At 38.2% G+C, this 24,933-nt stretch overlaps 1 pseudogene; it reads right to left on the minus strand.

Moving 5' to 3' along the window:
• Positions 1-9,670: 9,670 nt before the first annotated feature.
• LOC126069406 (high mobility group protein B2-like) lies at positions 9,671-10,287 on the minus strand (annotated as a pseudogene).
• Between the last annotated feature and the right edge of the window lie 14,646 nt (positions 10,288-24,933).

Genomic DNA, 24,933 nt, shown 5'->3' on the forward strand with positions numbered 1-24,933 from the left:
CAAAGCAGATTTGTTCATTCTTTTGGCAGTCCATGATATATTCAGTGTTCTTCTCCAACACCACAATTCAAAGCTGTAAATTCTTCTTCTGTCTTCTTTATTCATTGTCCAGCTTTCACATGCACAGGAGGCCATTGAAAACACCATGGTTTGGGTCAGGCGTGCCTTAGTCTTCAAGGTGACACCTTTATTTTTCAACACTTTAAAGAGGTCTTTTGCAGCAGATTTACCCAATGAAATGCATCTTTTGCTTTTTGACTGCTGCTTCCCTGAGTGTTGATTGCGGATCCAAGTAAAATGAAATCCTTGACTACTTCAATCTTTCCCTGTTTATCACAATGTTGCTTATTGGTCCAGTTGTGAGGGATTTTTGTTTTCTTTATGTTGAGGTATAATCCATACTGAAGACTGTGGTCTTTGATTTTCATCAGTAAGTGCTCCAAGTTCTCTTCACTTTCAGGAAGCAAGGTTGTGTCATCTGCATAACACAGGTTGTTAATGAGTCTTCCTCCAAACCCAATGCCCAGTTCTTCTTCATAGAGTCCAGTTTCTTGGATTATTTGCTCAGCATACAGATTGAATAGGTATGGTGAAAGGATACAAGCTGACGCACACCTTTCCTAACTTTAAACCAAGCAGTATCCCCTTGTTCTGTTAGAACGACTGCCTATTGATCTATGTTCTAGTTCCTCATGAGTACGATTAAGTGTTCTGTAATTTTCATACTTTGCAATATTATCCATAATTTGTTATGATCTACACAGTCGGATGCCTTTGCATAGCCAATAAAACACAGGCAAACATCTTTCTGCTATTCTGTGCTTTCAGCCAGGATCCATCTGACATCAGCAGTGATATCCCTGGTTCCACGTCCTCTTCTGAAACCAGCCTGAATTTCTGGCAGTGCCCTGTCGATATACTGCTGTAGCCACTTTTGAATGATCTTCAGCAAAATTTTGCTTACGTGTGATATCAATGATATTGTTCTATAATTTCCACATTCAGTTGGATCACTTTTTTTGAGAATTGGCATAAATATAGATCTCTTCCAGTTGGTTGGCCAGGTAGCTGTCTTCGAAATTTCTTGACATAGAGGAGTGAGCACTTCCAATGCTGCATCCATTTGTTGAAACATCTCAGTTGATATTCCATCAATTACTGGAGCCTTATTTTTTGCCAATGCCTTCAGTTCAGCTTGGACTTCTTCTTTCAGTACCATCAGTTCCTGATTATATATGCTACCTCCTGAAATGGTTGAACGTCGACAAATTCTTTTTGGGATTTTTTTTTTTTTTTTTTAGTGACTGTTTATTCCTTCCATCTTCTTTGGATGCCTCCTGAATTGTTTAATATTTTCCCCTTCAATATTGCAACTCGGTTGAGTTTTTTCTTTAGTTCTTTCAGCTTGAGAAATGCAGACCGTGTTTTTCCTTTTTGGTTTTCCATATGCAGGTATTTGTACTTATAATACTTTGTCTTCTAGAGCCACCCTTTGAAATCTTCCATCCAATGCTTTTACTTCATTTCTTTCACTTTAGCTCTTCGATGTTCTAGAGCAACTTTCAGAGTCTCTTCTGACATCCATTTTGGTCTTTTCTTACTTTTTATCTTTTCTTACTGTGTAGAGTGTGTTTGCTCTATGCAGTATTTTTTTCTTTGTGAATCAGTATGAAAATCCTTCTAATAGTGGCTTAAGCTAATTTACATTTACTAATTTTACTAATATATTTGTTTTCTACTCAGACATATTGTTATGCTTATTACCTATTTACTGTTTTTTTTTGAAGTCTGTTTTCAAACTTTTTTTTTTTATTTAGAAGAGGTTAACTTTTTATTCTAGAGTTTTCCTGTATACTAAAAAAAAAATTATAACTTTCTTTGACTTCTTGGCCTGTCAGCTTTAAATGATATCATTTGACTTCCACCTACTACATAGGAGAGTATCAGTGAATTTATGTTTTCCTTCCATTTTTTTTCAGTTGCATTGTTTCTAATTTGTCAGACATATAACATCTACAAACTATTCTTACACACATTTCTGTGCTTACATATATTCAATGTTCACTTTCAGTCTTTTGCAAAGGTTTGGGGAGTTATCTCGGTTTGATTAAGATAGTCCTCTAGTAGATTTCTTAGGAAGGGAATATGAATATAATATGCTGTAAGTGCTTGCATGTTTAAAACTTTTTCAATAACTTGATAGTTGCAATGCAGCACATTGTGTTGTTCTCTTTTGAAAATATTTTTGCTCTGTTCTCTTCCTTTGTGTATTGTGCCTAGATGTCTGATGCCAACATCATTTTTTAATAAGTGGTTTGATGTTTTTGCTTGGAGGATCAGGGGCTTTTTTGGTTTGTTTCTTTGTTGTTTAATCATTGAAGTTTAATAGTTTTAGTAGTATACATTTTAGAATTGAACATTTTGTTTCTATTTTCCCAGGTGGACCTTTTCAATATGTAGATTCAAGTGTACTTCTATTTCTGGAAAGTATTATTGAATTAGTTTTCAAAAATAATAATCATCTTATACTGTTTTCTTTTTTCTCCTTCACAGAATTCTGTTATAGATTTGTTAGCTATTATTTACCCGACTACCATATCAAGTACTTTCTCTCTGATCCTTACTTTTTTCTCTATATTGGTTTTGTTCGTTTCCTCAATACCCTTTATTATATATTTTAAAATCAATTCTCCATTAAACAACTTGTAATTAAGTGTTCATTTAGCCTTCATTTCCGAGATGATTTTTATAAACTGTCATTTTATATCTTCCAATTTTCTTCCATTTCTGTTCTGAATTTTTTATTTTGTAATGCGTGGAGTTTGTTCTTTTCACCTTTAAATGTGTGCTACAGCATATAAAAACTACTATCCTCAAAGAGATGGCACAATATTTTAACAACAAAAGAAGATAGGCTGCATTGAAAACAAACTATCAGGGTAAAAGACAAAGCACTTAGCAATTAAAAAAATGAGAGGAAAATTAAACAAAAGAAGACAATAGAATAGTTAGAATTTTTCCTAATGCTGTACATATTTGCTTATGTACTCCAAGTTGGAGTTTTGTGTTACAGTTTTTCTCTGCTTTGTGGTTGGTTTTGTGGGAAGAATTTTCTTCAGCTGAAATATTTTGATTCCCCTTTCCGGCTCATAACAGATGATACTGTATAGGCAGAAGTGAGAGATTTTGGTGGGTTACTGGGTTCAATAACATCACCTTCTGTTGCTATAGCGAAATTTCTGTAATTAACTGAGTTGGAATTGACTCAACAGCAATGTATTTTTTTGGGTTTGCATATGGCACTGATTGTTGGATTTTTTTTTTTAATTTGTGATTGTCTTCTTTCTACAGAGCTCTTAATTTTTTTTGTTTGTTTAATTTCATTGTGCTTTAGGTGAAAATTTACAGCTGAGATTAGTTTTTCAATTCAAAAATTATACACATTGTTTTGTGACATTGGTTGCAATCACCACAGCGTGTCAGCATTCCCCCTTTCCCACCCCGGGTTCCCCATGTTTATTCATTCAGTTTTCCCATCTCTTTCTGCCTTCTTATCTTTGCTTTTCAGCAGGAGTGGCCCATTTGGTCTAGTATACTTGAATGAACTAAGAAGCATGTTCCTCATGTGTGTTGTTATTTGTTTTATAGGCCTGCCTAATCTTTGACTGAAAGGTGGACTTCGAGAGTGGCTTTGGTTCTGAGTTAGTAGGGTGTCCATGGGATAGTCTCAGGGGTTCCTCTAGTCTCTGTCAGACCAGTAAGTCTGGCAGTGGTGGGGGCTGCTGCTATGGGGAGGGGGTTCTTGATTCTACTCACTAGAAGGGTAAGGGGTGGGAAAGTGTGTTTCTCTGGTTATCGGGTGCTCTGTCTCTTGTTCGGAGTTCTGTGAAGTTGCCTTTCTGTACTCCCTGTTCAGGGTCATTGCTGGCTGGGTTTCAAGATGACGATGCTGTGCCATGTTAATTGTCAAGGGACCTCAGCTCTGTATCTCTTCTCATTCTCTGTTTTCTGTCAGTTTCTTCTTTCATTTGGTGTTTGATCTAGTTCTTTATCCCTTCGTTTGTTGCACAAGTTTGCAACACTGATGTTTGTATCTGCTTTGCTTAGTTTTTTGGGTCTTTGCTGCAGAGGGATGGCATGATGCAATTGTCTGGAGCACCATGTTGGCTCTGCATCTCAGAGCTCTTACTTTTTACTCCCTTTTTCCTCCTCTCCTTATGCTAGCAATCCTCCAAGAGATAGCTCCCTAATCTAGTTGCCATATCCTCCCCTTGAAGCAGCACCTGTACAAGACTGGAACCTCTACTCTCACTTATTTTCAAGAACTTTCTTTCATTTTTCCAATAGCTAATGATATTATCTTCCAAGTATCGAAACGGTTCTCAGTATTTTGAGTTGTGCCTTTCTCTATGGGATGATGCCATCATTGCTTCACAAGTCCTAGGCTTCCTGCTCACTTCTTCTGTTTTCTGCATGAATTCCACCTAATTTGCTCGGGTGTGGGTTCTTTATACATAATTTAAAATCCGTAGTATTCTCTTCTCCTGGTTATGTTGTAGGCACGCATTTGGTTGTTTTATTAGCTCCCTGTTTTTGTATGTATGCTTTTTTTGGAAGGAGGGGATATTTAGAGAGATTTGCATTAGATCACCATGATCATCCTATGATCCAATATGTCTTATGTATGAATAGTTAAGAAGCATTAGATATTTGTGGAAATTCTCTAACCCAAAAGATAGACATGAAAGCAAGTAAGAAACAAACAAAAAAGACAATGCATGAAATAGAAAAAAAAAATATTTAAAAAAACCCTATTATTCTCAGAGATGGTGCAATATTATATAAACAAGAGAAGGGTGCTATTAAAGACAAACCATCATGGTACATGACAAAGTGCTTATAAATTACAAATATGATACTGAAATTAAACAAACAAAAAAAGACAACAAAAGATTTAGATTTTTTTCTAATGTACATATTTGTATTTCTGAGTTAAAACAATATATGGTATGATCTATTGATGGGTTCAGTTTCATAAATTTTAATTTCATAATATTTCTTTCTGATCCTTATAAAGGAGATTAATCAGTATATTTCTTGGGTTGTGCTATCCTCATTCCAGTTTTGGGCACATTGTTTTATCAGTCTAGAATAATGAATTGAGAATTTTCTGATTTGTCACTGTTATAGAATAATGCAAATAGTCTAGGAATTATATTTGTTGAAAGTTTGTTAGACCTTGCCTTCAGAACCACAAACTTTTATTATATTTTAATTTTTCTTAAAAATCGTATACTTGTTTATACCCACTTTATGCTCCTTTGTAAGTCATTTTTGTTTTCTTTTTTAGTTGCAATCCCCACAGCGTGACAGCACACTCCCCTTTTCTACACCGAGTTTCTTGTGTCCATTCAATCAATTCCTGTCCCTTCTTCTGCCTTCTCATCCTGCCTCCAGACAGGAGCTGCCCATTTGGTCTCGTATATCTGATTGAACTAAGAAGCACACTCCTTACGAGTATTATTTTATGTTTTATAGTCCAGTCTAATCTTTGTCTGAAGAGTGGGTTTTGGGAATGGTTTTAGTTCTGGGTTAACAGAGCGTCCAGGGGCCATAGTTTCAGGGGTTCCTCCAGTCTCTGTCAGACTGTTAATTCTAGTCTTTTTACATGAATTTGAGTTCTGCTCTGTACTTTTCTCCCACTCAATCTGGAACTCTCTGTTGTGTTCCCTGTCTGAACGATCATTGGTGGTAGCCAGACACCATCTAGTTCTTCTGGTCTTAGGCTGATGGAGTCTTTGACTTATGTGGACCTTTTATCTCTTGGGATAGTATTTTCCTTGTAGATTTTGTGTTCTTCATTCTCCTTTGCTCCAAGTGGGTTGGGACCAATTGATGCATCTTAGATGACCACTGGCAAGCTTTTAAGACCCCAGAGCCACCCACAGAAGTGGGAGGTAAAACATTTTCTTAATAAACTTTGTCATGCCAGTTGTCCTAGATGTCCCCCAAAACTGTGGTCCCCAGGCACCAGCTCCAGCTACTCTGTCCCTGAAAGTGTTTGTGTGTTCAGGAAACTTATTAGTTTTTGCTTTGGTCCAGCTGTGCTGACTTCCCCTGTGTTATGTGTTGTCCTTCCCTTCACCGAAAATGATTCTTGTCTAGCATTTAGTTAGTCATTTTACATATCTAGTTGTCATTTTTTTTTAACTGGGTTCTAGTTTTACTAGATTATATACAGAAAAATTACACGGAAAAGTACAGAGAGTTTTCGCATAACCCTTCTCCCTCCTATACACAGCTTCTGCTTTTATTAACATCTTGCATTAGTGTGGTACATTTGTTACAATTGATGAATCAATATTGATATATTATTATTAACTAAGGTCCACAGTTTACATTAAGCTTCATTCTTTGTGTTGTACAATTCTATGGGTTTTGACAAATGCACACTATTGTGTGTTCACCATTACAGTATCATACACATACAGGATAGTTTCACTGCCCTAAAATTGCTCTGTGCACTACCTATTTTTCCCTCCTCTTTTCCCTGAACTGCTGGCAAGCACTGATGTTTTTACTGTTTCTATTTATAATGGTGCCTTTTCCAGAATGTCATATAGTTGAGATCGTAGCACATGTTCCTTTTGCAAACTGGATTTGTTTCACTTAGCAATATGCATTCAAGGTTCCTCCCGGTCTTTTTGTGGTTTGATATCTCATTTCTTTTTATTGCTGAATAGGTGTACCACAGTTTGCTTATCCATTCATTTATTGAATCGTATCTTGATTGTTTCAAATTTTTGGAAATTATGAATAAAACCATTCAAACATTCAAGTGCAAGTTTTTGTGTATGTCCTACTTTAGTTTCTTGGTGCTACTGTAACAGAAATACCACAAGTGAGTGGCTCTAAGGAACAGAAATTTACTTCCTCATAGTTAAAGAGGCTAGAAGCTTGAATTCAGGGCACCAACTCTAGGGAAAGGCCTTCTCTCTCTCTGTTGGCTCTGGAGGAAGTTCCTTGTCTCTTTTTAGCTTGTGTTTCCCAGTTCCTTGACATCTCTCTCTTCTCCCATCTGTGCTTACTTGCTTCTATGCCTAATCTGCTCTTTTATAGCTTAAAAGTGATTCGTTTAAGACACACCCTGCATTGATGTGTCCTCATTAACATAACAGAGAAAAACTGTTGCCAAATGGGATTATATCCACAGGTATTAAAAAAAAAAAACTTGTTGCCATCAAGTCGATTCCAACTCATAGCGACCCTATAGGACAGAGTAGCACTGTTCCATAGGGTTTTCAATGAGTGGCTGATGGATTCAAACTGCCAACCTTTTGATTAGCAGCCGAGCTCTTAACCACTGTGCCACCAGGGCTCCTCCACAGGTGTAGGGGTTAGTATTCCAACACATATTTTGAAAGGACATGATTCAATCCATAACAGTGTTACATACATTTTCAACTAATTTGTATAAATACCAAGGAGCTCAATTTCCACCTCATATGGTCAGTTTATGTTTATCTTTGTATGAAACTGCCACGGTGATAGTACAGTATTGCATTTCCACTACCTGAATGAGAATTCCTGTTGCTCCACATTCTCACCAACATTTGAGGTTGTCAGTGTTTTGAATTTGAGCCACTGAATTGGTATGTAGTGTTACATCATTGTTGCTTTAATTTGCAATTCCTTAATGGCATATAATTTTGAGCATATTTTTATATGCCTATTCTCCATCTATATGTCTTTGGGGACTTGTATGTTCTTATCTTTGGCCCATTGTGCAACTATGTTTTTTTTTTTTCCCCTCGTATTATTGAGTTTTAAGAGTTCTTTCTCTATTTTGGGATATAAGTCCTTTATAAGTGTTTTGCAAATATTTTCTCTCAGTCTCTGGCTTGTCTTTTCATTCTATTAACAATGTCTTTGTCAGACCAGAATTTTTTAATTTTAATGAAGTCTAACTTACCAATTTTTTCTTTCATGTATCATGTTTTTGGTGCTGTAAATAAAAGTCATCACAAAATCCAAGGTCACCTAGATTTTCTCCTATGTTATAATCTGAGAGATTCACAGTTTTGTATTTTACATTTAGGTCTCTGATCTTTCTTGAGTTAATTTTTGTGAAAGGTCTAAAGCATGTGTTTAGATTCATTTTATTTTGTGCGTATTGAAGTCTAGTTGTTCCAGCATTATTCGTGGAAAAGACTATATTTCTCCATTGAATTGTGTTTGCTGTTTTGTCAAAGTTCACTTAGCTATATTTGTGTGGGTATATTTCTGGACTCTGTTCAACTCCACTGATTTTTTTTTTTGTCTCTTCTTTCACTAATACCACAATGTCTTGATTACTGTAGGTTTTTAGTAAGTCTTGAAGTCCAGTAGAGTCAGTCCTCCAACTTTGTTCGTCTTCAGCATTGTGTTGACTCTTCTGGGTCTTTTGCCTTTTCATATAAAATTTAGAACAGATTTGTCAATATCCGCAAAATAACTTTTTGGGATTTTGACTGGTATTGCATTGAATATACCTTTCAGTTAACCTCTGAGAGCTTAACTGTTTGTGCCACCAGGTCTACTGGTGACAAATTGCCTCAATTTTTGCTTGCCAATGAAAGTCTTTATTTCTCATTCACTTACATAAGTTTTCTAGGTTGCTGGTATTTTTCTTTTAATGCTCGAGATATTTCACTCCATTTTCTTCTTGTTTGCATTGTTTCTGAACAAAAGTTCTGTGTAAATCGTATTCTTGTCCCTCTTATAGGTGTTGTTGCTGTTAGTTGCCATTGAGTGGATTCTGACTCATGGTGACCCCATGTGTTACAGAATAGAACTGCTACACAGGGTTTTCTTTGCTATAATTTTCTTAGAGGTAGATTGCCAGTCTTTCTCTTCTGTGATACTGCTGGATGGGTTCAAACCATCAACCTTTAGGTTAGTAGTTGAGCTCAGACTGCACAATCTAGGAATCTCCCGTATAGGTGAAGTGTTATTTTTCTCCCCTTCTGGCCTCTTTCAAGGTTTTCTCTATCTTTGTATTTCTGCAGTTTGAATATGATATGTCCAGATGTCTAATTTTTGGTATTTACCCTGTTTAGTGTCCTCTGAGCTTTCTGGATTTGTTGTTTTGTGTCGGTCAATAATTTTGAAAAATTCTCAACCATTAGTACTTCAAATATTTCTTCTGTTCCTTTCTCTCTTTTCTTTCTGGTATTCCTGTTACAGATATGTTACCCCTTTTGCAACTGTCTCACAATTCTTGTATATTCTGTTCTGGGTTTTTTTTTTTTTTTTAGTCTTTTTTTAATATACATAATTTTATTACCAAAAAATGCAGCATCTTAAAAAACCCAAAATTTACTATTGATACTAATTACTAGAAGTTTGTTGTGCTATCACATATAAATCAAGAAATAAAAGAAACCATTAAATATTTAGAAACATTCAACATCAGAAGCTTTAAAATCTAACTGTATATAGTAGTCCCTCAAAAAATTACAACTTGCATTTAAAAAAAATTTTTTCTATGAAGAATCTTATCAGGCACACAAAAATTTGTTCAGTTTTTATACTGAAGCTAATACTGAGCTACACTTGAATTCACATTCTTAGCAAAACAATTGCTTGAGCAAACATGCATACTCCACATATACAATTACAGGATAGCCACTTATTTTTCAACTTCATCCTCTTCTGCATCATCTTCATCTTCTTCTTTCTCTTCCTCTTCTTCTGGTTCATTCTTCTCCTTTGAGCCTGTTGGCCTTTCAGGGCCCTTTTTTCCTGCTTCACTTTTGCCCTTGAAAAGGTATGTAGCAATATCCTTTTCATATTTCCCCATTAACTTAACTTCTTTCTTTTTTTTTTTTTAATGTTTGGCTGATTCCTCAGACCACAATTCACCCAATTTTTTTTGCAGTATTCCCAATGGATAGGCCTGGGTGTTCATTTTTGATTTTTGGCGGTGTTTACACTGAAACAGGAAGAAGGCAGGTGGTGGCTACTTAGGAGCATTGGGATCTTTTTCCTTTCCTTTCTTGTCACTGTTGGGAGGAGCATAATTCTTCATCTCTCTGTCATAGCAAGCTTTGTCACTTTTTGCCATATCTTCAAACTTTGACTTTTCCTTTGCAGACATGATCTTTCATCTCTCAGGACACTTCTTGGAGAAGTCGGTGACATCAAAGAGTCTGGGCGTTTTTTCTTGTGCTTTTCTTGGCAGGTCTACAAGAAGAAGGCCTGTGAGAACATTTTGCCCTGTGGCTTGTTGGAATTTCTTTTGCCCATCGTGAGGGACGATGCCTGCCTGCTGCGAGCCAAAGAAACTTTTCCTCAGAGCGTGAAAGTGACAGGATCCGGCAGAGATGCTTTCTTCCAAGAACTCCAGAGTGAACTGGTTTGTTGTTCTTGTTAGGTGCCGTCGAGTTGGTTCCGACTCATAGCGACACTATACACAACCAAACGAAACACTGCCCATTCCTGCGCCATCCTTACAATCGTTGTTATGCTCGAGCTTATTGTTGCAGCCACTGTGTCAATCCACCTCGTCAAGGTTCTTCCTCTTTTGCGCTGACCCTGTACTCTGCCAAGCATGATGTCCTTCTCCAGGGACTGATCCCTCCTGACAACATGTCCAGAGTATGTAAGACGCAGCCTCACCATCCTTGCTTCTAAGGAGCATTCTGGTTGTACTTCTTCTAAGACAGATTTGTTTGTTCTTTTGGCAGTCCATGGTATAATCAATATTCTTCGCCAACACCGCAATTCAAAGATGTCAATTTTTCTTCGGTCTTCCTTATTCACTGTCCAGCTTTCACATGCATATGATGTGATTGAAAATACCATGGCTTGGGTCAGGCACACCTTAGTCTTCAAGGTGACATCTTTGCTCTTCAACACTTTGAAGAGGCCCTTTGGAGCAGATTTACCCAAATCAATGCTTCTTTTGATTTCTTGACTGCTGCTTCCATGGCTGTTGATTGTGGATCTGAGTAAAATGAAATCCTTTACAACTTGAATACTTTCTCCGTTCATCATGATGTTGCTCATTGGTCCAGTTGTGAGGATTTTTGTTTTCTTTAAAAAAAAAAAAAAAATTTTTTTTTTTTTTTTTATGTTGAGGTGCAATCCATACTGAAGGCTGTGGTCTTTGACCTTCATTAGTAAGTGCTTTAAGTCCTTTCATACTTCGTACATTCCAGGTTCTGATTATTAATGGATGTTTGCAGCTGTTTCTTCTCATTTTGAGTCATGCCACAGCAGCAAATGAAGGTCCCAAAAGCTTTATTCCATCCACGTCATTAAGGTTGACTCTATTTTGAGGAGGCAGCTCTTCCCCAGTCATCTTCTGAGGACCTTCTAACCTGGGGGGCTCATCTTCCAGCACTATATCAGACAATGTTTTGCTGCTATTCATAAGGTTTTCACTGGCTAATGCTTTTCAGAAGTAGACTTCTGGGTCCTTCTTCCCAGTCTATCTCAGTCTGGAAGCTCAGATGAAACCTGTCCTCCATGGGTGACCCTGCTCGTATCTGAATATCGGTGGCATATCTTCCAGCATCACAGCAACATGCAAGCCCCCACAGGCATGTGGGGGAAGAACTGGTTTATCCCGTTTTTTGTTGTTGTTTTTTGTTTGTTTGTTTCAGTCTTTGTTCTATTTGCTTTTAAGTTTGGGAACTTTCCACTGACACATCTTAAAGGTCACTGGTTCCTTCCTTGGCCATATTCAGTCTACTGATGAGCTCATCAAAGGCAGTCTTCATTTCTGTTAGTGCTTTTAATTTATGGTATTTCCTATTAAATCTCTCTTAGAGTTCCCATTTCTCTGCTACATTACCCATCTGTTCTTGCAGGTTATTCACTTTTTCCATTAGAGCCTTTAGCAATTATAGTTATTTTAAATTCCCCATCTGATAATTTCAAAATCTATACCATATCTAGTCTGATTCTGATGCTTTCTTTGTCTCTTCAGACGGCATTTTTTTGCCGTTCAGCATGGCTTGTGATTTTTTTGTTGGAAGCCAGGCAAAAGGAACTGAGATAAGTTCATACGTGTGAGGATTTATGCATATCTGTGTAGATGTTAGCCTGTGTTTCCTATGTGTCGTAGTCGTGGGTGTCAGAGACTAAGATTGCCTCCAGTGTCTGTTTTTGACTCCTCCATAATCTGTAAGCTTCCCTAGAGATGCCTTTTTAAATAGGTTCTGAACTTTGCAGTTCTTTCTGTTGTAATCCCCTGTTATTATACAGTAGTCCTGTTGATGCAGTGGTAAGGTAAGGGGGGAAAGGAAACATTCTATAATTCTATGATGTCTGTCTTTTAATGTGAGTTTTGTAAGTTCCTCTCAAATATTTTTCTTTTTCTTTTTTTTTTTGACCCCTTTGGTAAGACAGGAAGGCCCCAGGGGCATGGAGTTTTGTCTTTTCCTTTGACCGTATTGGTTAACTTTAGTAAAACCTTCCTTGCTTAAAAATCCATTGTCATCGAGTCAATTCTGACTCTTAGTGACCCTATAGAACAGAGTAGAACTGTCCCATAGGCTTTCCAAGAAGCACCTGGTGGATTCGAACTGCCAACCTTTTGGTTAGTACCTGTAGCTCTTAACTACTACTCACCATGGTTTTCTTGCTTAGGCTCAGGTAAAATAATTTCCCTTGAGGCTGGCTTATTGTTAAGGAAAACAGAACATTCTGCTTGTATTTGGAAATAGTTACCGGTTCCCTGGCTTTGTCAGAAAGGTGAGGGAATTTTTCTCTGATCTTCACAGAGAGAAACTGTTGGGACCAATGGACGTAAAACTCATGAACGTGTTTGGGCTTCCCAAGACTGAGCCTCCAGGGGTTTTGATCTCTCAAGCCAGTCTGTGCATAGCCTTCAACTGTGATACTCTGTATTGCCCCATCCCTCTAGTTTGTTTGTTTTGCCGGGGCAGGAGGGAGGGTGACATTGGTTTGTCCTATGACCTCAATTCTCTGGTGTGTATAAGAAGAGTTGTTGATTATCAGTTTTTTTATTGTTGGGTGAACAGGAGTGATGACTTCCATGCTCTGTAACTGTCTGACTCTTGAGTCATTTTTTAATAATTTTTATTTCCCTAGAGAATTGTGCCTTGCATTCAGGGTTTAAAAATGATCAGTATAAAGGAGTACATATTTTTCTCTTGTAATTTTTAAATCTCTTTGTCTGTAGTTTTATTCTTTTTCTTGTACCTATTTTTTTTTTGTTTGTGTTTTATCTGTTTCTTGATAAGACCCAATCTCTACTCAAACCTCATTTTCACTTGCAAATACTTTTAAAACGTGGCCTCCAAAGTTGCTGTTTCATAATCTGCAGATATTCTTATATCTTCAACCATTTTGTATGATTTTTGTCAACTTCTTTGCTTTACTTGAAACCTAAATTTCCCCTGAGAGCACGCATTTCCTACAGCCCCAATCAAATACAGGCTTCTCATTCTTTCATCACCCATGTGAAAAAGGGCAGTGTCTTTCTAGATCCTCAGTCATCAATGCTATGAGAAGTGATGAAAGATAGCACAGCCAAGTGTTATAAGTCTCAAATTATCAGGATTTCTTATAGGAAGAGAGAAGAGCAATGATCTGTTAGTGATATTGGAGATACCTATGTGCGTCACTGTTTCATTTCCCTTGTTATCTTCACCAAACCTCAATCCAATGCATAATTGCAAAGCTCTATATGTGGACTGTTTCCTAAAATAGTACAGTGGCTTAGCTCAGGGCCAAAGGAAGGCTTCCCTTCACATTTCATGTACCATGTTCCAGGCTAAGCTGCTGTGACAATGAGACTACAGAATTAGAAGTTTATATAAGTTAGAATTTTATTTCTCCTTCTTTTAACAGTCCAGAGATGAGCAGCCCAGAGCTATAAGTGGTGGTTCTTCCATATTTTAACATGGAGCTTCTGTCTCTGAATTCAAGGCAACTTTTATTCCAGTTGCTGCCATTTCCGAGATAGCAGGAAAGTAAAGAGATGAAGACGAGGTCAAGTAGTTTTTTTTATTAAGAATGTGACCCAGTTGTGCACATCACTTTTTTTTCAGCCACACCTGACTTCCAGTGAGGCTGGGACATGTGGTTTCCAGCTGGATGGTAATGTGCACAGCTAAAACTCAAGGATTCTATTATTAAAAAAAGAAGAAAGGAAGAATGGATATCTGTGGAACAATGAACAACCTCTCACACAGTGTAGGAATAGACCTGTAGGTTAGGGTTTCCCTTGAACAGTATTCTGAGACTGCAGGGATAATTGTGTGGCAAAATCCCAACTTCCCTTAGATTGTCGTTAATTGGCAAAAAAAAAAAAAAATGCAGGAGCTAACGTCTCATTCACTGTGCCCAGCCTCTGCTAGGCCCTGGTCTTCTGGGAGCCTAGCGTTGTGTGTGTTTGGTTAGAGTAAAAGTTATTTGTGAAGAAGAAAGAAAGTACAATGCTGGAAGAGTTCTTTTAGAGAGTTTGCTGCAGTGCTGAGACTTTTTTTAACTTCTTTTTTGTTGTGGCTGTTTAGTCAACTGAATTTCATCCTCACATTAGGAGCCTACAGTAAAAATTCCTCACTGTATTTAGCAAGCATCCTATGGGGATAAATCCTCAGAGTGTGTGAGGAAGGAGCATTCTAGGGTGGAAGGATTGATGCAAATCAATACCGTCTTGTCCTTGCTATTTTGAGCTTTAAACTTTTCTAAGGCATTGCATTTTTTTTTTCAAGGAAGCCAACCTAATTATGTGTTGGAGTTCAGGAGGAGGCAGTTTTCCCTTTGTTAGTTTCTTAGTGGTGATTAGATTTTCCCTTAATTTGTTACCATTTTTTTCTAATTTATTTTTATTTGTGATATATTTCAAACATATTCAATATGTTTTATGTTTCCTCAAATTTTTTCTATTTTTTTTGTGATCTTTTTTTTTTTAATAACTTTTATTAAGCTTCAAGTGAACGTTTACAAATCCAATCAGTCTGTCACATATAAGTTTACATACATCTCACTCCCTACTCCCACTTACTCTCCCCGTCTTGAGTCAGCCCTTTCAGTCTCTCCTTTCTTGACAATTTTGCCGGCTTCCCTCTCTCTCCATCCTCCCATCCCCCCTCCAGACAAGAGTTGCCAACACAATCTCAAGTGTCCACCTGATATAATTAGCTCACTCTTCATCAGCGTCTCTCTCCCACCCGCTGACCAGTCCCTTTCATTTCTGATGAGTTGTCTTCGGGGATGGTTCCTGTCCTGTGCCAACAGAAGGTCTGGGGACCATGGCCGCCGGGATTCCTCTAGTCTCAGTCAGACCATTAAGTTTGGTCTTTTTATGAGAATTTGGAGTCTGTATCCCACTGATCTCCTGTTCCCTCAGGGGTCCTCTGCTGTGCTCCCTGTCAGGGCAGTCATCGATTGTGGCCAGGCACCAACTAGTTCTTCTGGTCTCAGGCTGATGTAGGTCTCTGGTTCATGTGGCCCTTTCTGTCTCTTGGGCTCTTAGTTGTCGTGTGACCTTGGTGTTCTTCATTTTCCTTGGCTCCAGGTGGGTTGAGACCAATTGATGCATCTTAGATGGCCGCTTGTTAGCATTTAAGACCCCAGACGCCACATTTCAAAGTGGGATGCAGAATGTTTTCATAATAGAATTATTTTGCCAATTGACTTAGAAGTCCCCGCAAACCATGTTCCCCAGACCCCCGCCCTTGCTCCGCTGACCTTTGAAGCATTCATTTTATCCCGGAAACTTCTTTGCTTTGGGTCCAGTCCAATTGAGCTGACCTTCCATGTATTGAGTGTTGTCTTTCCCTTCACCTAAAGCAGTTCTTATCTACTGATTAATCAAGAAAAAACCCTCTCCCACCCTCCTTCCCTCCCCCCATCGTAACCACAAAAGTATGTGTTCTTCTCAGGTTTACTATTTCTCAAGATCTTATAATAGTGGTCTTATACAATATTTGTCCTTTTGCCTCTGACTAATTCGCTCAGCATAATGCCTTCCAGGTTCCTCCATGTTATGAAATGTTTCACAGATTCCTCACTGTTCTTTATCGATGCGTAGTATTCCATTGTGTGAATATACCACAATTTATTTACCCATTCATCCGTTGATGGACACCTTGGTTGCTTCCAAATTTTTGCTATTGTAAACAGAGCTGCAATAAACATGGGTGTGCATATATCTGTTTGTGTGAAGGCTCTTGTATCTCTAGGGTATATTCCGAGGAGTGGGATTTCTGGGTTGTATGGTAGCTCTATTTCTAACTGTTTAAGATAACGCCAGATAGATTTCCAAAGTGGTTGTACCATTTTACATTCCCACCAGCAGTGTATAAGAGTTCCAATCTCTCCACAGCCTCTCCAACATTTAATATTTTGTGTTTTTTGGATTAATGCCAGCCTTGCTGGTGTGAGATGGAATCTCATCGTAGTTTTAATTTGCATTTCTCTAATGGCTAATGATCGAGAGCATTTTCTCATGTATCTGTTGGCTGCCTGAATATCTTCTTTAGTGAAATGTGTGTTCATATCCTTTGCCCACTTCTTGATTGGGTTGTTTGTCTTTTTGTGGTTGAGTTTTGACAGAATCATGTAGATTTTAGAGATCAGGCGCTGGTCGGAGATGTCATAGCTGAATATTCTTTCCCAGTCTGTAGGTGGTCTTTTTACTCTTTTGGTGAAGTCTTTAGATGAGCATAGGTGTTTGATTTATAGGAGCTCCCAGTTATCGGGTTTCTCTTCATCATTTTTGGTAATGTTTTGTATTCTGTTTATACCTTGTATTAGGGGTCCTAGGGTTGTCCCAATTTTTTCTTCCATGATCTTTATCATTTTAGTCTTTATGTTTAGGTCTTTGATCCACTTGGAGTTAGTTTTTGTGCATGGTGTGAGGTATGGGTCCTGTTTCATTTTTTTGCAAATGGATATCCAGTTATGCCAGCACCATTTGTTAAAAAGGCTGTCTTTTCCCCAATTAATTGACACTGGTCCTTTGTCAAATATCAGCTGCTCATACGTGGATGGATCTATGTCTGGGTTCTCAATTCTGTTCCATTGGTCTATGTGTCTGTTGTTGTACCAATACCAGGCTGTTTTGACTACTGTGGCTGTATAATAGGTTCTGAAGTCAGGTAAGGTGAGGCCTCCCACTTTCTTCTTCTTTTTCAGTAGTGCTTTGCTTATCCGGGGCTTCTTTCCCTTCCATATGAAATTGGTGATTTGTTTCTCTATCCCCTTAAAATATGACATTGGAATTTGGATCGGAAGTGCGTTAAATGTATAGATGGCTTTTGGTAGAATAGACATTTTTACTATGTTAAGTCTTCCTATCCATGAGCCAGGTATGTTTTTCCACTTAAGTATGTCCTTTTGAATTTCTTGTAGTAGAGCTTTGTAGTTTTCTTTGTATAGGTCTTTTACATCCTTGGTAAGATTTATTCCTAAGTATCTTATCTTCTTGGGGGCTACTGTGGATGGTATTGATTTGGTTATTTCCTCTTCGGTGTTCTTTTTGTTGATGTAGAGGAATCCAAGTGATTTTTGTATGTTTATTTTATAACCTGAGACTCTGCCAAACTCTTCTATTAGTTTCAATAGTTTTCTGGAGGATTCCTTAGGGTTTTCTGTGTATATAATCATGTCATCTGCAAATAGTGATAACTTTACTTCTTCCTTGCCAATCCGGATACCCTTTATTTCTTTGTCTAGCCTAATTGCCCTGGCTAAGACTTCCAACACGATGTTGAATAAGAGCGGTGATAAAGGGCATCCTTGTCTGGTTCCCGTTCTCAAGGGAAATGCTTTCAGGTTCTCTCCAATTAGAGTGATATTGGCTGTTGGCTTTGCATAGATGCCCTTTATTATGTTGAGGAATTTTCCTTCAATTCCTATTTTGGTAAGAGTTTTTATCATGAATGGGTGTTGGAGTTTGTCAAATGCCTTTTCTGTATCAATTGATAAGATCATGTGGTTTTTGTCTTTTGCTTTATTTATGTGATGGATTACATTAATGGTTTTTCTGATATTAAACCAGCCTTGCATACCTGGTATAAATCCCACTTGATCAGGGTGAATTATTTTTTTGATGTGTTGTTGGATTCTATTGGCTAGAATTTTGTTGAGGATTTTTGCATCAATGTTCATGAGGGATATAGGTCTATAATTTTCTTTTTTTGTAATGTCTTTACCTGGTTTTGGTATCAGGGAGATGGTGGCTTCATAGAATGAGTTGGGTAGTATTCCGTCATTTTCTATGCTTTGGAATACCTTTAGTAGTAGTGGTGTTAACTCTTCTCTGAAAGTTTGGTAGAACTCTGCAGTGAAGCCGTCCGGGCCAGGGCATTTTTTTGTTGGGAGTTTTTTGATTACCGTTTCAATCTCTTTTTTTGTTATGGGTCTATTTAGTTGTTCTGCTTCTGAATGTGTTAGTTTAGGTAGGTAGTGTTTTTCCAGGAATTCATCCATTTCTTCTAGGTTTTCAAATTTGTTAGAGTACAATTTTTCATAGTAATCTGAAATGATTCTTTTAATTTCATTTGGTTCTGTTGTGATGTGGTCCTTCTCATTTCTTATTCGGGTTATTTGTTTCCTTTCCTGCATTTCTTTAGTCAGTCTAGCCAATGGTTTATCAATTTTGTTAGTTTTTTCAAAGAACCAGCTTTTGGCTTTGTTAATTCTTTCAATTGTCTTTCTGTTCTCTAATTCATTTAATTCTGTTCTAATTTTTATTATTTGTTTTCTTCTGGTGCCTGATGGATTCTTTTGTTGCTCACTTTCTATTTGTTCAAGTTGTAGGGACAGTTCTCTGATTTTGGCTCTTTCTTCTTTTTGTATGTGTGCATTTATCGATATAAATTGGCCTCTGGGCACTGCTTTTGCTGTATCCCAGAGGTTTTGATAGGAAGTATTTTCATTCTCGTTGCATTCTATGAATTTCCTTATTCCCTCCTTGATGTCTTCTATAACCCAGTCTTTTTTCAGGAGGGTATTGTTCATTTTCCAAGTATTTGATTTCTTTTCCCTCGTTTTTCTGTTATTGATCTCTAATTTTATTGCCTTGTGGTCTGAGAAGATGCTTTGTAATATTTCGATGTTTTGGACTCTGCAAAGGTTTGTTTTATGACCTAATATGTGGTCTATTCTAGAGAATGTTCCATGTGCGCTAGAAAAAAAAGTATATTTTGCAGCAGTTGGGTGGAGAGTTCTGTATAAGTCAATGAGGTCAAGTTGGTTGATTGTTGTAATTAGATCTTCCGTGTCTCTGTTGAGCTTCTTACTGGATGTCCTGTCCTTCTCCGAAAGTGGTGTGTTGAAGTCTCCTACTATAATTGTGGAGGTATCTATCTCACTTTTCAATTCTGTTAAAATTTGATTTATGTATCTTGCAGCCCTGTCATTGGGTGCGTAAATATTTAATATGGTTATGTCTTCCTGATCAATTGTCCCTTTTATCATTATATAGTGTCCTTCTTTATCCTTTGTGGTGGATTTAAGTCTAAAGTCTATTTTGTCAGAAATTAATATTGCTACTCCTCTTCTTTTTTGCTTGTTGTTTGCTTGATATACTTTTTTCCATCCTTTGAGTTTTAGTTTGTTTGTGTCTCTAAGTCTAAGGTGTGTCTCTTGTAGGCAGCATATAGATGGATCGTGTTTCTTTATCCAGTCCGTGACTCTCTGTCTCTTTATTGGTGCATTTAGTCCATTTACATTCAGGGTAATTATAGACAAATAAGTTTTTAGTGCTGTCATTTTGATGCCTTTTTATGTGTGTTGTTGACAATTTCATTTTTCCACATACTTTTTTGTGCTGAGGCATTTTTCTTAGTAAATTGTGAGATCCTCATTTTCATAGTGCTTGACTTTATGTTAGTTGAGTCGTTACGTTTTTCTTGGTTTTTATGTTGAGTTATAGAGTTGTTATACCTTTTTGTGGTTACCTTATTATTTACCCCTATTTTTCTAAGTAGAAACCTAACTTGTATTGTTCTATATCGCCTTGTATCACTCTCCATATGGCAGTTCAATGCCTCCTGTATTTAGTCCCTCTTTTTGATTATTGTGATCTTTTACCTATTGACTTCCATGATTCCCTGTTATGTGTATTTTTTTTAATTAATCTTAATTTGTTTGTTTTTGTGATTTCCCTATTTGAGTTGATATCAGGACGATCTGTTTTGTGACCTTGTGTTGTGCTGATATCTGATATTATTGGTTCTCTGACCAAACAATATCCTTTAGTATTTCTTGTAGCTTTGGTTTGGTTTTTGCAAATTCTCTAAACTTGTGTTTGTCTGTAAATATCTTAATTTCTCCTTCATATTTCAGAGAGAGTTTTGCTGGATATATGATCCTTGGTTGTCAGTTTTTCTCCTTCAGTGTTCTGTATATGTCGTCGCATTCCCTTCTTGCCTGCATGGTTTCTGCTGAGTAGTCAGAACATATTCTTATTGATTCTCCCTTGAAGGAAACCTTTCTTTTCTCCCTGGCTGCTTTTAAAATTTTCTGTTTATCTTTGGTTTTGGTGAGTTTGATGATAATATGTCTTGGTGTTTTTCTTTTTGGATCAAGCTTAAATGGGGTTCGATGAGCATCTTGGATAGCTATCCTTTCGTCTTTCATGATGTCAGGGAAGTTTTGTGTCAGGAGTTCTTCAACTATTTTCTCTGTGTTTTCTGTCCCCCCTCCCTGTTCTGGGACTCCAATCACCCGCAGGTTATCCTTCTTGATAGAGTCCCACATAATTCTTAGGGTTTCTTCATTTTTTTAAATTCTTTTATCTGATTTTTTTTCAACTATGTTGGTGTTGATTCCCTGGTCCTCCAGATGTCCCAGTCTGCATTCTAATTGCTCGAGTCTGCTCCTCTGACTTCCTAGTGTGTTGTCTAATTCTGTTATTTTATTGTTAATCTTTTGGATTTCTACATGTTGTCTCTCTATGGATTCTTGCAACTTATTAATTTTTCCAGTATGTTCTTGAATAATCTTTTTGAGTTCTTCAACAGTTTTATCAGTGTGTTCCTTGGCTTTTTCTGCAGATATCCTAATTTCTTTTGTGATATCATTAAGCATTCTGTAAATTAGTTTTTTATATTCTGTATCTGATAATTCCAGGATTGTATCTTCATTTGGGAAAGATTTTGATTCTTTCGTTTGGGGGGTTGGAGAAGCTGTCATAGTCTGCTTCTTTAAGTGGTTTGATATGGATTGTTGTCTCCGCGCCATCACTGGGAAACTAGTTTTTCCAGAAAATCCGCTAAAAAAAAACTGCAGTCAGATCCCTATCAGAGTTCTCCCTCTGGCTCAGGCTATTCAGATGTTAATGAAGCCGCCTGGGGAGGGTGGGGGAGGGAACAGAGAGATAGGAGAGTAGCACCTCAGAATATAGCCAGAGTTGCTTGTCTTGCTTGGAATGACTATTATATCTGAGATTCCCGCGGGCGTGTCGCCTATGTGTGCTGGCTGTGTGGAGATTGCCCCCGGGGGGTCTGGCCCACTGGAGTCACGGTCAGATCCTCCGCTTCCAGCCCCACGCCCAGCGTCAAGGTTCCCCTACTGGGACGGTGCACTCTCGACTCCAAAATCAGTCGCTGCCTCCCGGGGACTTCTCGTCCCTCCAGCCACGTGGCCGTGCCCCCCCGAGAACCAGTTGGGCCTCCTCCCGGGGTTAGTTCAGATGGGTGGAGTAGCTCCCCGTGCTTGTGTCGTGACCGAGTGTCCCGGCTGGGACGCTGTTCTCCCTGCTCCAATACCAGTCGCTGCCTCCCGGGGACTTCTCCTACCGGCTGCATCCCACGCCGCCCGCGCGACCCGGCTGGTCCCCTTCCCGGGGTTAGTTCAGGGGGGTGGAGCAACTCTCTGTGTTTATGGCGTACCTGCGTCCAGTCCAAATCCCTGCGGGACGGTTCCCCAGCTCTGATGCTGCTCTTTCTGCTCCAAGATCAGTCACTGCCTCCCGGGGACTTCTCCTACCGGCTGCATCCCACGCCGCCCGTGGAACCGGCTGGTCCCCCTCCCGGGGTTAGTTCAGGGGGGTGGAGCAGGTCTCTGTGCTTGTGCCGTACCTGATTAGTACGCTGGCTCCAGGCTCTGGAAACAATCGCTGCTTCCCCGTATTAGTTCGTTCTCCGTCTCTAAATCTGTGTTTGTTGTTCAGGGTTCGTAGATTGTTATGTATGTGATCGATTCACTTGTTTTTCCGTGTCTTTGTTGTAAGAGGGATCCGAGGTAGCATCTGCCTAGTCCGCCATCTTGGCTCCGCCCCCCCCCAAATTTTTTCTATTTTTGAGAGCCCTCTTTCTTGTTTTTTAGTTCTATGGGTGTTTTCCCTAATTTCATCATTTTTATGAGTTTTAAAGGCTGTCTTGTCAGTTCAGAGCAGGTTTGGCTATGGATGACAGAAAATTCAAAACAAGAGTGGCTCAAACAAGATAGAAGTTTATTTTTCTTTCACTTGAACAAAATCCAGAGGTAAGCACTCCAGAGCTGGCATTGGGTTCCATAATCATCAGAGAACCCAGTTCCTTCTATATCCTTCTTCCAAACTTCTCAACATATGGCTCCTATTTTATGGTCTAAGATGGCTGCTTCATCTTAGTCATAATATCTGTACTACAGCCAGCAGGAAGAAAGAAATGCAAAGAAGGGCACACTATTATATTATATTCCACTAGCTAGAAATTAGTCACTTGAACACACTGAGTTACAATAGTGGCTGGAAAATGTCCCCACCTAAAAATTAGGGGTTTTACTATTAGGGAACACCACTCATCTGTCAGTTTGTTGTGCTCACTTGTGTGTTACTGTGAGGCTGGAAGCTATGCCATCAGTATTTCAAATACCAGTAGAGCCACCCATGTTGGACAGGTTTCAGGGGAGTTTTCAGACTAAGACGGACTAGGAAGAAAGGCCTGGTGACCTACTTCCAAAAATTATCCAATGAAAACCTTATGGATCACAACAGAACATTTTCTGACTTGCCTGCTTTGGACACGTCATCTGGAGGAATTAATCTCTGGAGGAGGACTTCATGCTTGGTGACATAGAAGGCCAGAGAGGGTGAGAGAGACCTTCAGTGAGATATATTGGCATAATAGCCACAATGATGGACTTGAACATGCATCCTGAGAATGATGCAGGACTGGGCAGCTTTTCATTCAGTTATACATAAGCTCACCATGAGTCAGAGTCTGCTTGATGTCAGTTATCTATTTACTGCCAGGAAAGAAGGGAAAATGGAGGGGAAAGTGGTAGATAAATAGCTGTATTTGCCACAGAAGGAGAAATAAATATTTAGGTTCAGTTTGCTATTTTAACACCAGAAAAAAGTTCTTTCTGGAAAGGCCTTAACCCTTTGCTGACCTGACTATTTTCTGCTTTGAATTTTTTGTTGATACCCTATGTTTTCATTAATGGAAGCATGCTGAATCATTGAGTATGTTTGAATTTTGCGTAGGTTGTATGGATTGTTTTCTTGCCATCTCCCACAAGTCTACCCTACATGTTTAGTGGTACATGTGAAGTACTACTAATAATACCCCAGAGTTCTCACTGGCATCTATTGGTACATGTGTGCAACAAATAAAATTTTCAAAATTTCTATTTTTCCTACCAAAAATCCAGGCACCTTATACAATATCCTGTAAAAACAGCAATTTGTGGCAAATGCCCATTTTTTTGGTTTCAAACAGTCATAAAGGCCCTTGCCTTGCGGCAGCATGCACTGTCAGTGGTATAGCAACTTCACAATAAACCCCAGAGGCTGAAAAAGTTCACATTGCTATATGCAGTGCTGGGCATTAAAGGGTTAAGATAATAATTACATTTATTTTACTAACAAGGAAAATATCCACTTTAGTACACCCTTTGTAAGGCTAGCCATGATCTAATTTTATGTGACCATGATGTTTCATTAATGAGTTCGTTTTTTGTTTTATTTTTCCCTCGGAGAGGGCGGTAGCATAGGCAATGCATAAAGATGTGGTCTGTGAGTGGTTTGAATTGTATTATTTGGAGTCAAAACCCCCCTCGATCTGAATATTTTATATTGAATGCATACTTCCTTGCACAGGGACACTTAGCAACTTCAAATATGTTTTAAAGAGAGCGCAAGCTTAGTCCAAAGGAACCCAACTTGTTTTTATTGTAGACGGAAGCATTATCATTATTGCACAGAAAATAGTCTTAAAGTCACTTTTCCCTTCTGGGAGATTTTGGTATCCTTAAAGTTAAAAAAAAAAAAAAAGTGCAGTAAGAAGGCTGTGATAAAGCAGCAGTGGCATACAGTCTTTTCAGTGTAAAGCTTGGAGAACAGGAGGCTAACGCATTTTATGCTGATGAACACCGGGTGAAAGATCTCGGCATGAACACTGCAGTTTTCAAATAATAAGCTTTTGAACTAGTGCAGGGCCATAATGGCAGAGCAGTAGCCTAACCCTCTTTTCATCTGTGATAAGAACATCAATATTAGTCATTGTCAACCTTCATTAAGTTCAGATCTTACATTTGTCTACCCCTAAGGGTGCATTTCATTGATGTTTTTCTTAGCAAACAACACAAGGACACAGGGACACAAGCTCACATCAAACGGGCATTTAGAGCTGAATATTTTTTTCCTCCGTAGGGCATTTACTACAAAGCAACACTTTTCAACGGTTCTTTCAATTTTATTAAACTTATTATGGCTGTATAATCTTTCTCAAATAAATTAACTAATTTAAGAACTTTAACCTAGGGATAATGTTACAATTTAAAATGTTTTGCCATTGTTTCTGTCCGCATTTTTATTTTTTTAAGTCCCACATCTAGAAGGCCTGGTAAGCAGAAATACGTAATTTTATAATATAGCTTTTACCTGGTGTAGCATTCATTTACTAAGTTCAATTGGAATTTCATTTTCCACTACCACACATGTATTAATGGACTTTATATGACTTTATGATCCGTTGC

This window comes from Elephas maximus, chromosome X (genome assembly GCF_024166365.1).
Source record: "Elephas maximus indicus isolate mEleMax1 chromosome X, mEleMax1 primary haplotype, whole genome shotgun sequence".
Taxonomy (NCBI): Eukaryota; Metazoa; Chordata; class Mammalia; order Proboscidea; family Elephantidae; genus Elephas; species Elephas maximus.